The sequence below is a fragment of the Hemicordylus capensis genome, chromosome 3 (genome assembly GCF_027244095.1).
Source record: "Hemicordylus capensis ecotype Gifberg chromosome 3, rHemCap1.1.pri, whole genome shotgun sequence".
Lineage (NCBI taxonomy): Eukaryota > Metazoa > Chordata > Lepidosauria > Squamata > Cordylidae > Hemicordylus > Hemicordylus capensis.
In genome coordinates this window covers 43,324,992-43,341,110 of record NC_069659.1, presented here as the reverse complement: position 1 = coordinate 43,341,110, position 16,119 = coordinate 43,324,992, and the positions used below count along the sequence as shown (strand labels likewise).

General features: G+C 44.9%; 1 protein-coding gene across 11 annotated transcripts in view; it reads right to left on the bottom strand.

Annotated features, from left to right (window-relative positions):
• Positions 1-16,119, bottom strand: part of NBEA (neurobeachin) — a 670,094-nt gene that overhangs the window by 137,371 nt on the left and 516,604 nt on the right. The gene's annotated exons all lie outside the window — the stretch shown is intronic.

Sequence of the window (16,119 nt, the reverse complement as noted above, 5' to 3'; positions counted from 1 at the left end):
GGAAGTTGAATCAGTTAAAGGAATGATGTCTCCTCTTCTTTCCTATAAATCAGGAGATCCCTCAGACTGGAGCACAGCAAGAATAATTTATAAAAACATTCCAGTCAGGAAGTCTTACGTCTACAAAATGAAGACAGAAACCAGGAGCTGAGAGAGTATAAAACTTAGCCTGACTGATAAGTAGTGAAGTGCCATGTTTACCTTTGGAAAAAAACCACACAGAGCTGTAAACATGATGAAATATGTCCAGTGACAAGAGGGGCAGAGAAGAGGTGAAGACCTTAGGAGCGGAACGAAGTGGTGAGAAAGCAACTGAGTATGCTTGTCAAGACAAGAGTTCTGAGACTCAGAAGGACAGTTTTGATTCCAAAGTGCAGACACAGTTAGGGAAGTGATGGAACTGTTGCATTAACTTGATTTAAGGAAACCATCACTGGTTTGTTGTTGGTTTTTTAAATGCATGACTATGTTTTTGCATTTCTGTGATTTAGTGAATTATTTTTAAATGACAGAGATACCTGAGGGATATTTGCAAATCTATAACGCTCTGGAGTGTTTTTTAAATAATGCTGTAGGTGCTTTGAGGCTGGTATGGCTGTACCACATTTTCATTTCTGCCCAAATTTTCATTCCCAAATTCAGAAAAGGCAACAGGGAGCTTGTAGTTCATTGGAGAAGACACTCACAACTCTGTCAAGCAAGGTAGATTCTGGACAAGGAGCAATAATAATTAGTACCTGAAAGCTCATTAAATTGATGTTGTGATGTTTTATTCCTATCCTGCTTTGAGTCATGTAAATAGACTAGAATACTCATGTGATGCATCTCATTTACACATCAATAACTTCTACTGAACTCACTCAGTGCAGGTTTAAATCTGCTCTATTATAACCTTCCATGTCAGAAATGGAAGATGATGATGACATTAACTCAGGCAAAATAAAAATTTACATAGGCAAACAAATTGTACAAAGGTGTAGTGGCTGTATGAATATTTAGAAGGGTTCATAAGGATGGTAATGGCTCTATAAGTAGTATTTGCAAGGGCTTGTTTTCCAGAATAAATCCTGATAAAGGAACGTTGGTCACTTACCACGAAGGCTTCTTCTTAATGCTGGATTCGAGGATATCTCATGTGAGTTAGCCTTCTCACATGCTCCAGAGCACAGGACAAATCAATTAAGGAAACTCTTTAAGAGGCCTGGAAGGATAGCCACTCCCAATTCAGTTTAGCCAAGTCAAGATTCAGAAAAAAGATAAACATAAAGATAGAATAACAGAATAAAGATCAAACCAGTAGCCAGGGATGCCCAGATGGGTGGGTCGAGATCTCCTCAAATCTAGCAACAAGAAGAAGCCTTCACGGTAAGTGACCAATGCTCCTTTCTCTGCTGCTGGGTGAGGACATCTCATGTGGGACATGCCACAGCTGAAACATACCTGGGCAAGGGTGTCACTGGCTGCTGGGGCGGAAGAACATACTGAAGTACACATCTGCTGAAGGTGGCCTGGGAGAACCTATGAATGTCCAATTTATAGTGTCTGGTAAATGTGGATGGGGATTATCATGTGCCCGCTATGCCGTTTTCCTTCAAAGGTGCGTTTGTAGAGAAGGCAGTGGAAGTGGCAGCTGATCTCATGGAGTGAGCAGTCAACTTGAGAGGAAGAAGCAGGTTTTGGTACACCAGGTACCAGGAGGCAAGTCCTGGTATGCCAGGATGTACACCAGAGCGATACAGTCCTTTATCCACCTTGTGATGGCAGCAGATGAGACCCGCTGGCCCATGGAACATGGTAGGAAGGAGATGAAAAAAGCTTGTGGATCTGAAGGAGGCTGTCCTAGACAGATAAGTCTTCAGGCAGCGGCGTACATCCAATGTATGCCATTCCCTTTCTTTAGGGTGAATTGGATAGGAACAGAAGGATGGAAGCACTTGAGAGGGATGGAAAATGGATGCTACTTTAGGCAGGAAAGAAGGGTCAGGAATTAATCTGACCACATCAGAGGAGAAAATAGAGAAGTTAGCATTGGAAGAGAGTGTCTGCAATTCAGAAATTCTTCGAGCCGACATGATCACCACCAGGAACACCAGTTTGAATGATAGGATCCATAGTGAAACCGAGCCAAGAGATTCAAAAGATGGGGTATGAAGTACTCTGACAACTTTGTGAAAATCTCAGGAGGGGAATCTGTGAACAGTCAGAAGTGAAGATAGAGCTGTGCCCTGCAGAATCGTTTGAGGTGAGGATGCAAGTGCAAACCTCGGTTCTTGGAGTGAAAGGGTAGATTGGCCAGCGCAGCCGCATGACATTTGATAGTATTCACCCTGAGGCCCTTGTCCAGACCGTCTTGAAGGAACAGCAAGAATTTAGGTATGCCACACTGGTTGACCACCAGTCTGCATTTCTGGCACCAACTCAGAAAGACTTGTATATTCTGTTGATAGAAGACCAGCTGGAAGCCAGTATGGTGCTGAGGACCCTGAAAGCATAGCTGTGGTGTTTCAGGATGCTGTATTCAGTTGCCTGGTGGCAAGCCTGAACCATACTGGATTGTGGGTTAGTACTGCCCCTGGCTGAGGAGACACCGGGAGAAACAAGGGACTCATACAACCATACAACCTGGGAACCACAGCCAGCATGGCCAGTAGAGACCCATTAAGATCACCCAGGCTCTGAGCAGGCAAATCCAACGAAGTAGACGGCTGAAGTCTGGAACCAGTGGAAATGTGTACAGGAGTTAACTGGGCCATGGCATCAATAGTGCTCTTGCCTCTGCCCCTACGCAAGGGAACTTGGCAAAGAACAGGGGAAGTTTCTTGTTGACTGGGTATGCAAACAGGTCCACCTGGGGATGGCCCAGCTCCTGGGAAAGAAGTTCGAATGTTAGCTGGTTTGGGCTCCATTCCGCCAGGTGGAGTTCCTGTCTGCTGAGCCAGTTGACCTGGTGGTCCAGGCTACGAGTGATGAGAGGTGAGTCTCTGCCCACTGAAGAAGCAGGGTCACTTCCTCATGGAGTGATTTTGAACGGGTCCCACCTTGACAGTTCATGTGTGCCTTGGCTGTGATGTTGTCGGTCCTGATCAAAACATGATGGTGCAGGAGGAGAGGTTGTAAGAAGGTGCCCAGGGTACCACTTCCAAGGACACAACCATGAGGTCAAGCAGTTGTTCCAGCAGGAGGAGTGGTACCATACACTTCATGGAAATCTGTTGGATGAGGGTCTCTAACTTTAGGATGTAATCCTGCGGAAGGAATAGGAGATTCTGGATAGTGTCTATCAGTACCCCTAGGTGCTGTATCTGCACTGAGGGGTGTAAGCAACTCTTTGTCCTGTTGGCAAGAAACCTGTGTTCTGTGAGGGTGCAAAAACTGACTTGGAGATTTGATCCTGCAGTTTTTTTGGATGGAGACTGGATCAGGAAGTCATCAAAGATTGCAAATATTCATATCTTTCGAAGCCATAGGTGTACCATCAAGGATGCAAGGATTCTGGTGAAAATCCTTGGAATTGAGGAGAGCCTGAATTGATAGGGCCTTGTATTGATAGTGTTGTCTGGCATATCTGGATTGAAGTAGGTGGCTGCTTGTCAGGTGGATAGGTATGTGCAGGTACACCTCTGTTAAGTCCACCGAGGCCAAGTGGTCTGAGTGATATAGCGCCTCAGCGATGGAGCAGAGTGTCTCCATACAGAACTTCTTGCACTTTACCCATTTGTTGAGGAACTTTAGATCAAGGACGGCCCTTAAGGAACCGTCTTTTGGGGGCACAATAAGCAAAATAGAGTATACTAGTGGGCCCGGGCGCAGAACATCTGCGCCTCTAGCTGGACACAGCTGTTCCCCGCTGTCTTAGGGACTGGGGGCAGAGCCAGCCATGCCGCTGCCGCCGGCTCCCTCCGCCTCACCCCCCCCACCATGCCACCGCCTCCTCCTCCCTCCACACCCCCCTAGAGTACCACCACGGGTGGGCGTCCGGGCCGAGAGTACCGCCGCCGGGAGTGGCCCCGCCGCTGCGGCCGGGCCGAGAGTGCTCCCACCGCCGTCGCTGCGGCTGGGCCGAGAGTGCCCCCGCCGCTGCCAGGCCGAGAGTGCCCCCGCCACCACGCCGAGCGTGCCCCCGCCGCCGCCGCCGGGCCCGCCGCCTTGCCTCCGCAGCCGCCCGGCCAGGCAATTCTCCTGGGTGCGCCTTACCCAATCAGGCGCCCCCGCAGCCCAGCCAATCAGCTGGGCTGCCGGGATGCACGTTCTACAGGCACACCCAGGAGAATTATATATATAGATGCCCTTCCCCTTTGGTAAACTGGCTTTATTGCTGAGATGTCCAGTAGATGGCGTATTTCAAGGAGGAAGTCACTGTGATTCCTAGGAGACCAGGACTGAAGTGTGGGGAGGAAACGGTCACTGGAGTGAGCAATCAATTCCACAGAGAATGGTGTCCAGAGCCCATTTGTCTGAAATGGAGGCCTCCCAGGGGTGGAAGAAGTAGGACAGTCAGCTTCCCATGCCCTGAGGTGATGAGTCAGGAGACCTGTTTAGGTTTGGGTTCTGGTAAGGTGTGCTGCTTGTTCCAAACTGGGAGGTCCTGTCTTGGGTCCCTGTCCCTGGATCTGAAGTTGGAACAAAAGGGTTGAAGAAAATTTCATGGTGGGTACCTGTCCTCTCTGTGTGGTGCTGAATGGAGAGCCTTCTTCTCATCCTTAGTATCCACAAGGACGTCTTGCAACACCTCGTCCCCAAAGAGCTTGGAGGATGTATACAGAACTGCAGCAAGGTTGTTGCATGATGCAGTGTCAACTTGCCAGAGCTTCATAATGCCCATTTGGCCACCAACATGGATGCTGTGGATCGTGAAACAAACCTCACAGATTCCAGTGTTGTATCTACAATGAAGGCTTGGGCCTTCTCTATTTTAAGCAGATCTGTCTTGGGTGAAGTGCATCTGCTGGTGGTGACTGTAGAAACTCATCTGTCCAGAGAAGGGACACACATGCCATAACGGAGGCTGCTGAGGAGGCATGAATGGAGAAAGAAGCAGTTTTATGCCCTTCTTTCAGCTGGGATTCTAGTTTTTTCTCCATGGGGTCTTTCAGTGTTGAGTCTAGGGGTGTGCACAAATCGATTTTTTTGATTCTATTTGTGCCCCAAACAAATCACCCCTGATTTGTTTTGTATCCAAATCTACCCCCTCCAAATCACCCCAGATTTGATTTGTATTTGCTTTGGTTCGATTTGGATTTGGACCAATTTGGACCACTTAAAAAAGTCCTAGGGGCAACAAATTTGGTTGGTGGGTAGGTCCCTATGGGTGCCACCTACCATCCAAATTTCAAGGCAGTGGAACACTTGGTTGATTTTAATGAATTATTTTAGTTTTTACTGATTTTGAACATTTCTGTTATAGGAAACAATGGGGATTCGAAGTTGCCATATCCTAACTTTAAAACAGATCCCCAGCTTTCATTTAAAACAAACAAACAAACAAACAAACAAAAAACCTAAGCTCTAGCCCTTGTAGAAGTGGAGTTATGGAGCAAAATGTGCAGTCATTATTTTTCAAGTGTTTGGATTCTTTGGTGTATGATAACTTTTCCTCATAATGAATCCTTATGAGGATTCATTGCACACCTTCATTTCTTCCGTTCATTTTGTCTGTGACTGGACAGTGACAACTGTCAACTGCCATGTGCCAACTACACCCCACACCCACACCCACCTGCAAGGCAGTGGGGTAATTTTAATTTTTAGGAATATTGAAAAGTTTAGATACTTTGGTGTCTAATAACTTTTCCTCATAATGAATCCCTATGAAGATTCATTATACGCCTTCATTTCTTCTCTCTTCATTTTGACTATCATTGGACAGTGCAAACTGTCAACTGCCATGTGCCAGCTACACACACACACACACACACACACACACACACACACACACACACACTGGGGTACTCAGTTTATTTTTAGGTATTTTTGAAGTGTTTAGATTCTTTGGTGTCTTCATTACACACCTTCATTTCTTCTATTCATTTTGACCCCACTGCTTTGCAGGTGGGGATGGGGAATTAGTGAGATCCCATGTTCCAACTACCCCACAAGCTGCTGGGTACTCAGTTTATATTTTAGGAATTTTTGAGGTGTTTAGACTCTTTGGTGTGTAATGAATCCTCATAGGGATTCATTATGAGGAAAGGTTATTAGACAGAGAGCTTAAACACTTGGGGGGGGTGGAATCCTAGAACATAAACAAAATACAAAGAGCTTAAACATTTGAAAAAAATCCCAGAACATAAACTGAGTAGTACCCCACTGCCTTGCGGGAGGGAGTGCGGTGTAGTTGGCACATGGCAGTTGACAGTTGGCACTGTCGAAAAGACAATCAAAATGAAAAGAAGAAATGAAGGTATGTAATGAATCCTCATGGGGATTCATTGAGGAAAAGTTATTATACACCAAAGAATCCAAACACTTGAAAAAATAGTGAGCACACATTTTGCTCCATAACTCCACTTCTACAAGGGCTAGAGCTTAGCTTTTTTTTTCTAATGAAAGCTGGGAATCTGGAAAAATTAATAGGAGGGATCTGAATCTCGAGTCGATTCAAACTGAATCAGGCGCAATTCGATTTGTACCCGAATCTAGCCAATGGACCACAGGGGTAATTTGTTTTGTCTCCAAATCACCCGAATCAGCTGAATTTGGGTACAAATCAATGTGTACCTGAATCAATTTGCACATCCCTAGTTGAGTCCCCATCACAATGTAGAATGGTATTGTCAAATGCCATTTGTCAATGCCCAAGCCGCCAATGTCAAAGCCACCATGGAAGCATTGACTGGTGGAATCTGAAACATAGCTAAGGCTGTGGGAACAAAGCTGTAAAATTTATTTGCAAGTGGGGTAGTCTTTTGGGAAGTGGATGGGGACTGCCATGCATGTTTCACTGTCTCACAAAAACTCTCGGGGAAAGGAAACAATAGATCATGTTCTTGGGATTGCATTTGCTAGAGCCCCCGTGTATGTATGGCCTTTTGAAACAGATGGGGAAAGGAATCAGATAGGAATAGTCTGTGTGACTTTAAGGAAGGTTCAGCGGCTTGGTCATCAGACCATTCCTCTTCTTCCCTTGAATCTGCTTGCAGTTCAGGGTTGTCTAGAACATCCACAGAGGTATCAATAGGGTCACTGGGTGTTGGGGGCAACAGTGGTTCAGCTGGCCTCGCCAGGTGTGGATCAAGGGAGTTATAATCAGAAATCGTTGAGGACTGAGATGAGGAAGCCCGGTTCCTTTTGTGTTTAGCCTGTTCCTTGGCGGGGGGTGGGGTTGACATTTTTTATTTTTGTGATTTCTTATGCTTTTATACGTCTTCCTTGTCTTTTTAGGAGGATTATCAGAATCAAATGAGGAAGATGACTCAGAAGAGGATGAGGAAGAAACCTCCCTGGCTTAAGAGTGGTTTTTTAGAGGAGTTATGCTTGGCATGTTGTTGGAGGGATTAAGTAAGCATTCTCTTAATCCAAGATTACCAGGCCACTAGTAGCTCCCCAGGAAAGTTGGGCAACACTGGCTCTTGAGGCCCCTGGGGGTGGTCGGGGGAATTGGGACTACAGGGCTCCAGTCTCGCTGCTTTTGGTGCAGCTGGTTCAGCTGGAGCAACTGTACCTTCATCCTCAGTTGGTGTAGGGATTGCTGGCTGCGTAGGCTGTACAGGCACTGGCAGATCCCCATTGCCACTGCTGGGTGGCTGGCCTCCTGATCTCTGCAGGGGAGAGTAGCACCACTGGAGCAGAAAGGCCTGGAAGCTGTAATGGATGTTTGCTCCCTTCTGAAGGGGCCCTCTGCACCTGCTCTGGGATCACACAACCCACCATCCAGAAGGCCTGCCTGTAGGAGGCTCCTTGTTTACTGCCTGCTTCTTGGTCTGCATGGTTGCCATGTGGTGCGTCCAGTTGTGCAGCGCAGGGACAAGTGTTTTGTAGGCCCTGTGGGGCTTCTGCAACAGTATCGAGGGGCACGGGCACAATTTCAGAATTGTGGCTAGCCTCCAGTGATGTTGGCATTTGGGAGCATTTTCGCTTTCCAGTGTGCTTGCCTTCTCTTGGCAGATGACCTGAAGGTCCTTCCCTGGGGTCAGTAGTACCCAGGCCCTCATCGCACAACTCTGGCAAGGACCTAGAGGTGCATGGTGAGCCAAAACAGGTAGCATGCACCAGCACCTGGTGGTGTTGGGGCCTACCATCAGGCTTAAAACTAAATGTCTTATTTCCTTTTGGAAGGAAAATGTGCTGCATGTTGCTCCCTGAATGCTCCATCGAAGGGGCGGGGGAGGAGAGGAGGGGGATAAGGAAAGGCAAAATAAAGCTGTTTTGTTTTTGTTTTTTGCAAAAGCGAGCACAGCAAGGGAAGAAGACAATGGAGAAAGGAATGGGGAAAAACAAGAAGGAGATTCCAAGAAATTAGAAGGGACAGGCTAGACGGTAAGAGAACAAACAAATGGAGGGAAAACTTAGGTAGAAGAACCAAGGGAGACCTTCTCTGGAGCTGGTGCAGGACAAACTGAACTTGGATGGGCTATCCTTGCAGGCCTCTTAAAGACTTTCCTTAATTGATTTTTCCTGCCCTCTGTAGCATGTGGGAAGGATAACCCATGTGAGATGTCCTCATTCAGCAGCAGAGAATGACTGGTTCACACCGAATCCTGATGCTTCAACTTTTGTTTAGTGCTTCACTTGCAGGCTTGGTTGTGGGAAATTCAGTTGCTTGTTAAAGATTATCTTGCTTGCCCCATGATGTTCCTCAAGATGTTTGAACAGGCAGCTTGAGAAATACTGACCCTTAGCCACGGGATGTTTGATGCAGCTGCCATCTGCATCAAAGGCAAGTGGGCAGGAGGGAGATAAACCCTGTTTTCCTCCTTTCTCCCCAATCAGTCTCTGAGGAAGAATGGCATTATGCAAGGTTGACCCAAGATGGGCCAGTGCTTGAGATGGGGTGTCGAGATGGGGAAAATGCTGCACCCCTTACACAGGAGCAGCATCTCTGCTGTCTGCCACTATCGTGCCTTCTCCTCCTCTTGCACTCTCTGAATTTGGAAAATAAGAAGGGGATGGGGCAGAAGAGGAAGTATGGAGGAGAGGAGTGGTGGGCGACAGTGTCTCTTAGGAGAAGTTGTGTGACACCACTCCTTCTTCCCTGTTCCCCTCTTCCTTTTTAAAGTCAGCAAATGTGGGGAGAAGAGGATAAGGAAGCGTGATAGTAGACAGCTGCAGGTGACAGTCCCCAGAGACCCTGCTAATCTGTCATCTGAGGCTACTTCCTCAGTCTGTTTTGTGGATGAGTCAGCCTTGGCATTATGCCACTGTTGCAGCCATCCTTCAGATCAAAAGAAGATATGTCAATGGGAGGATTACAACTGTAACCTGTGGTTGCAGAACTTTCCTATAAGTAGATCTGCTGGTGCAAAGGGGATGGGTGGGTTGGGAATGGCTCTAGCTGTTCTTCCCATGTAGCTCCATTTATAAGGAAGGAATGAAGCCTATCACCAGAGGGAGCAGGTTCCCTGAGGTGATAAAGTAGTCAATCAAGCTCATTCTAGAACCGGCCAGATAGGTGAACTCGGCAGAATGGTCATTTTCAAGCGGGCCGTTCAGAATGAAGAGATTAAGTCTGGTGGTCATTAGACTCAAGCAGAGACCTGCATAATTTGACCTTTGGTCCTTTGAAAGATGGATAAGAGGGAGCCTGTCTGCCTTGGGATTGGGTGGATAAGCCCTCTGTTGAGTGTATAAAGTAGGGTAATCAGGGTCCAGCCTAGTGTTTAAATCACCACCCATCACCACAAATGCATTAGGAATAGCGAGGAGGAGATCTACTTCATAGTTATCAAGTTCAGTCCACATTGATCTGACCTGAGGCTTCCTCCATTGCAGAGAGAGATAGAGGTTAATTATCAGCAGATTGCAGCGGCTGAATTGAATCAAAACTGCCATAGCATATTGTTTGAGGGGTAGAAGCAGCTTCGAGGATGCGTGTAGAGAGGTAGCAACAAGCACACCCAGGCCACCTTTGCATCTGCCACGGCCTGCCCCTGGTAGAACTCCAACTGTATAAGAGTGAAAGCCATTGAGTAATATCTCCCCAGATGTCCAGGTTTCCTGGATCAGAATAATATTGTGGCAAGTGAGATAGGCTCTGAAGGATGAGTCCATAACAGAGGAATTCCACCCGGCCACATTCCACATTAAAAGGCCAACTTTACGCTAGTCTACTTGATGGCATTGTGTAGAGCTGTAAAGTGGTGGTTGTGTGGAGGGATCTTGAGATGTCGACAGGTCTTGAGAGAGATAGCAGGTGGAGCACTTTCAAGTTCCTGGACACCCACCTCTATGACCATCAGACCTCCCTGGGAGGAAATCTCTGTAGGTTGGGTTAGAAGTCCCTGTGACATAGTCGAGCCTGCTGGAGGGGTTAGCATGTTAAAGGTGTCAGAGGTTGGTGTCAAGGAGAGATCCTGGGCCCATGCCTTGTGTGCTGGTGTCCTTTGCGGTTACAGAGAGGGGCTGGCTTGATGGGGGCAGTGTGAGGGCCCCTACCTCTGACAATCGGCCTACTTCCAGGGGTGTATGCACCTGTTGTTGCTTCTGAGGAGATGACTGCCCCGAAGGAGCATAGCCCTCCAGTTGATCGTGGCTCAAGTTGGGGGTCAAATGGAGCTGGGGGCACGTCATACTCTCAGGGGCATCTAAGATGGTTTGTGGCTCCTCAGGTTGTGGAGATGATGGGTGGGGCATGGGGACCCTCCCCTGGGGAGGCTTTCACATACGAGTTATTTGAGATCAACAGCACAGTGACCTTGTCAAAGAGTGGGTCACTGGCAAATAGCATTCCAGGGCGTGGTTCTTGCGAGGTAGTAGTCCCTGGCAGCAGTTCTTCACCTACTTCATTACTTGGGAGGTTTGCAGGTGTGAGAGAGGGTTCTTGAGGGCTGTTGTGGGGCATGTGCACTCTGCCCCCCAGGGTGGGTTCCTCCTGGGCATATTCCAGGAGTGGGACTGCAATGTGAGAAGAGGATTTCACAGTATCTGTGATGCCAGATGTCTGCAGGGCTAACCCACAAGGTCTAGAGGGCCAGTCACTCTAGTTGATGATGAGCTTGTTGAGAGGTCCTTCTACATCATCTGTTTCACGACCACTCTCAGAGCTAGAGCATAAATCTGCCAGATGTACTGACAGTTTTCTTTTACTCTTGGTGTGTATAGCAGAAGCGTGGCATATTTTGGGGGCTGGGTAGCTGGAGTGGTTTGTGAGTGCTTTTTGGGGTTGGATATCCATATCAGAGTCTGAGTCTGTAAGTGTGGTGCTCTTCCCGTGTCCTGAATGCAAAGCTGGAGCCAACAGGGTGGGGTTTTTTTGCTCTAAACAGGTGATTTTTAGGTGACTTAGTTCATCCTAGATGGCTTTATGCAGTTGAAAATCCCCAGTCAGAATGGTAGCAGCTTGCTTGTCTTTGTCACAGCTAGGAGATTTATTGTCCTTAGAGTTGGTGGGTTTTATGGTAGGACTATTACTCTCTTGCTTAGAGATTAGATCTCTAATTACAGGGTCTGCAAAAACACGAATAAGTTGGTAACCATAAAAGAGCAAGCGACCTGGCTGGCATGTCAGTTTTGTCACCAGTACTGCATTTTGGAAGGTTAAAAATAGCTTTCTGCGGTGTGGGCTAGCAGGCAGCAAGAAGTAGGAGATTAAGCCAATCTGGTTTGGTGGTTGACAAGTAGGACAAAGAGCGAGTAATCCCCTTGTGGTTTGTCCATCTATGACGAGCACTGCGAGGAATTTCAAGGACACATTTATTGTTTTGAAGCCCACGATGGAAGTTTGTTTGGCTATTATTTCCCAAGAATCTAGGATCATCTTATGTGAAGAAGTGGAGACAGAAGTGAAGGAAGGGGCTGGTCAGGGGACAGTGACGGCACACTTCGAGGAGTTTTTAATCCCTTGATGTTCCTGGGCTACAAATTGCTCAAAAGCTTGCCTCAGACTGTCCAGTTTTTCATTAAAATTGTTTATCCAGCTGAGAATGGCTATCAAACTTTCTGCTGAGATAATGTAGATATCACTAAGTTGCTGGGTGACTGGATCAGATGAGGGACAGGATGCATGGCTGGTAAGTGTTGGGCACCTATCTCTTCGATCTAGGGAGCTACTAAGAGCAACCCTCCAAGACAGCTTGGGTGTATCTTGCTTAATAGCCAGCTTGCATGATAAGGCCTCTTTATCTGGGGGGTGGGGTGGGGGTGGGACGGAGCTTCCGAGCCTAGAGCCATAAATCTATTCTTGGTACTCACAGCGTATGCATCTCCCGCTGTTGCCTCTGATAGGGGGAGGAAGGAATTGAGCTTAGTTTGTTTCTTCTTTCCCATGCGTCCTCCACTGCCATTGTCCGGACTCTTGTTAGCAGGGCTGTTGCGAGATCTTTTCTTCCCCCTGGGCGGAGGCAAGCTCCTGGAAGACATGCTCAGGAGGTGGGGGGAAGCCCTGGTCAGGGCAAGAGCTTGTGAATCAAGCTGTTAACCCATTTTCAAGCCAATTTACATGATATGCAAATTAGGCACACAGATTTGGAAAGCCAGAATATGGCAACCCTAATTGATGACAATATGAAATCAACATGGCCTTAAATATTCTAATATGATAAAATGTAAACAATTTAATGTTGTTTTAAAGGATCTTCTAAACTCCTTGACAATCATTTCTCTTCTTCTTTTGTGTCATTTCATGTATTACCTCAGTATATTTACCTCTTTTATATTTAACAACTCACATGTGTAGTCTACGTCTGTGAGCAGCCAAAGGAGGGAGTATGGAGAAGCACAGATCAGCTTTTATGTGCAGTAATTTCTCATTTCAGAGCATTTCCCACCAAAGGAAGCTTATGCTAATAATAAATGCACAGAATAGGTAGCTGAGGTAACATACGAACAGCGCTCTCTCTGTACTAAGCAAGCATAATCTCCCACATCTATTTCACACCTTTCATAATGCTAGTGTTAACCTTTAAAGGTTTGAGGTGAGGCTACTCAAAATGTCACATTTTTCCACATGTGCATGCCCACGAGTGAGGCCTTCCTCTGAGTCTCCCCTACTTTCTGAAGTGATCCCAAAACAGAAAGATCCAAAGAATGGAAACAGCCCTTTTCTGTTGTGCACTGCACTCCAGCTGCTAAACACGCTTTCCAAGCAAGTCTCCTGACATCATCCCTATATGCTGTCTGGTGCCAGATACAGACATTTTTACTTGCCCAGGCCGTTTAGAATTGTTTTCTGCTGGAATTATCATCTGTGTCTCTGTTTTTTGTGAAAATAGTTTTTTTAGTTGTTTTTAATTGTACTTGATTTAGCTGTGCTGAGTGCTGTTGTGGAAGAGTGGCATATGGATCTTACAAATAAATAATAAATATATACATTTTCTTCCCATGCCTGCAGCAAGCTCCCTATTTCCACAAGCCCTTTTGCTGCCAGAGTTAAAAATGAATCCTTCCCACAACCCTGCATTTTGTATGTGGTAGAAGCAATTGTGTTTACCCGTTCCGTTTTCCTTGTTCTGAAGTGAACAAACTCTCACTTTGCTACACTGTCAGGATGGAACAAGGTGAAAGGGGCTGCAATCGAGAAAATAGAAGCACGATTCTCCCCATGTCTGACTATGTTAACCCAAAGGTGTTTTTTTTGAGGGCGGGGAGAACTGTGCTCCCTCAGAGGATCTTTCCAGTTAGCCTGGATCCCCTGGAATTTTGCTGCTCCAGGAAGCTGCCTGCACTGCCAACTGTGTCTGTTACTGTTAATGACAGTATCAAAACTGATACTGTTTTGATTGTTTTTAATGTTGTTTTAGAATATTGTTTAAAAAATTTTTAATTGTCATATTTTAAATTTCTTGTTTTTGTTTTTAACTAATGTTTTAATGTTGTTTTTATCTTGTTGTAAACCGCCCAGAGACGTAAGTGTTGGGCGGTATAAAAATATGTTAAATAAATAAATAAATAAATAAATAAAATATTTCAATTGTTTAAGCTTTTTCTGCAGAGATTTCCAGATGAAAAACACGCATTAGCTCCATTCACATGTTATGCTCAATGCACGTACAATCTATGTACAGTGCACACATTTATAGATCTGTATGTACACACCATTATTAACACATGTCAAACACATGTATCCTACATGATCCCCACCGCACGTTAAGGTCATCTGAGGAGGTCCATCTTCAGTTACCACCGGCACGTCTGGTGGCAACTCAAAGGCGGGCCTTCTCTGTAGCTGCTCCTGGGCTGTGAATGCACTCCCTGCAGAAATCTATACTCTGAATTCATTATTGGCCTTCAGGAGAGCCCTTAAGACCTATCTGTCTGGCCTGGCCTTCCAGGGTTTTTTAAACTGCCTTTAAACTGTACATATTTGGCCTGGTTTTCCAGGGTTTTAAAACTGTTTTAAATCTTTTAATTATTAATTGGTTTTGTATTGTTTTTATAGTTTTTGATTTTAACTGTTAATTGATTTTAAATGTTTTTATTTTAATGTAAACCACCCTGAGCCATTTTTGGAAGGGCGGTATAGAAATAAAATAAAATAAAATAAAATAATGTATGGCAGTATACTTCCTATCTGTACTATGCATTTGAGGGACCTGAACCCTGGTTCACTTTTTAAATGAATGCATGCACAACATTCACACAAAAATATGCACATTCATATAGACGCTTGAATATACATACAACACAATGCCTGAAGAGGATTATCCTTTAAAACATTTCCAGAATAACCATACTTTATGGTGTCATTTTACCTATTCTTTTCTCATGCCCTTCCATTCTCTTCATTTCTCTTCCTTCCACCTTTTTAAAGGTGGAAAACCTCTCTAAGAAGGAACCCTTTAACGTGAGTCAAATAAAATAAAATGAAAGTTAAAAAAATAAAAAGTCAAGCGGTTCAAATTTTGTATTAGCCATGTGCTCACTGAGTGGCCTCAAGCAAGTCACTAACTCTTAGCTTTAGCCCTCCACTTAAACAAGGTTATTGTAAGGATTACTAAGATTATGTACGTGAAGCTCTTTAAACACTCTAAAGCACTACATCAATGTTAGCCATTATTGTGATTAAAAGTATTAACAGAACACTGTCAAAAGAAAGTGAATATGGTTGTATCATAACACATGATCCACTATCTTCGTGAAAATTCATTAAATGGGATTCATGGTTGCATATCGTATTGTATTAGTACTGTAATAAATTGGTCCACCACAGATAAACAAATTAATCGTAATGACTGATTTTCAAGCTGCAATACAATTGGTTTGTATATGTTTGCCTGGCTGAGGCCTACACATTACCACCTTTTCATTGATCTCAGTACATAAAATAATCAGCATGCTTGGACTGGCTTTAGACGTCCAGGTTTTTCTTTTTCTGTCCAACTAAAGCTCAGTGGACATTCAGCTGAGTTTCCTTTCATTTGATAAAACATATGGCTATTTATTGATGTTATTTTGTATGCTGCATTAATGATATACTAACAGTAAAAAAATTCTAAAAAAAATCTTGAAGCCATACATTTCAAGCACATCTGAATGAAGAAATTACTATATATAGCACTCATTAATTAATGACAAGCACCAGTAAAATTCACTTTTTGTATTCATACACATAGGTAGGTTATGAATCTTAGGTCTAATTTTAAATACTTAATCTCATACATTCCAGTTCAAATTCCTAAAACAAGTAAGACGGAGTTTAATCATAACACCACCCAGGTGACATCTGTATTAGGCAGAATACTACTGTTATTTTGCTGTCTAGTTCCTGTTGCTAAGAATGACGAAGTAGCAAAATTACATTTTCCCATTATTATTTCCAGACACACACACTGGCAATGGTTTGTTGACTCTAATAAAGCTTCAGACAAAGCTGTCAGCAGAGGAAATGGCAGAAGGAGAGCAAAGAACAACCACCAACACAATAAATAAATCTAAAGCCTGGGTGATAGCTAGTGCATTTTCCGATAAAATTTAATGTGAGTTTTTCAGAATCTATCATAGAGCTGAAGCTGAATTCCAGAGGGATAA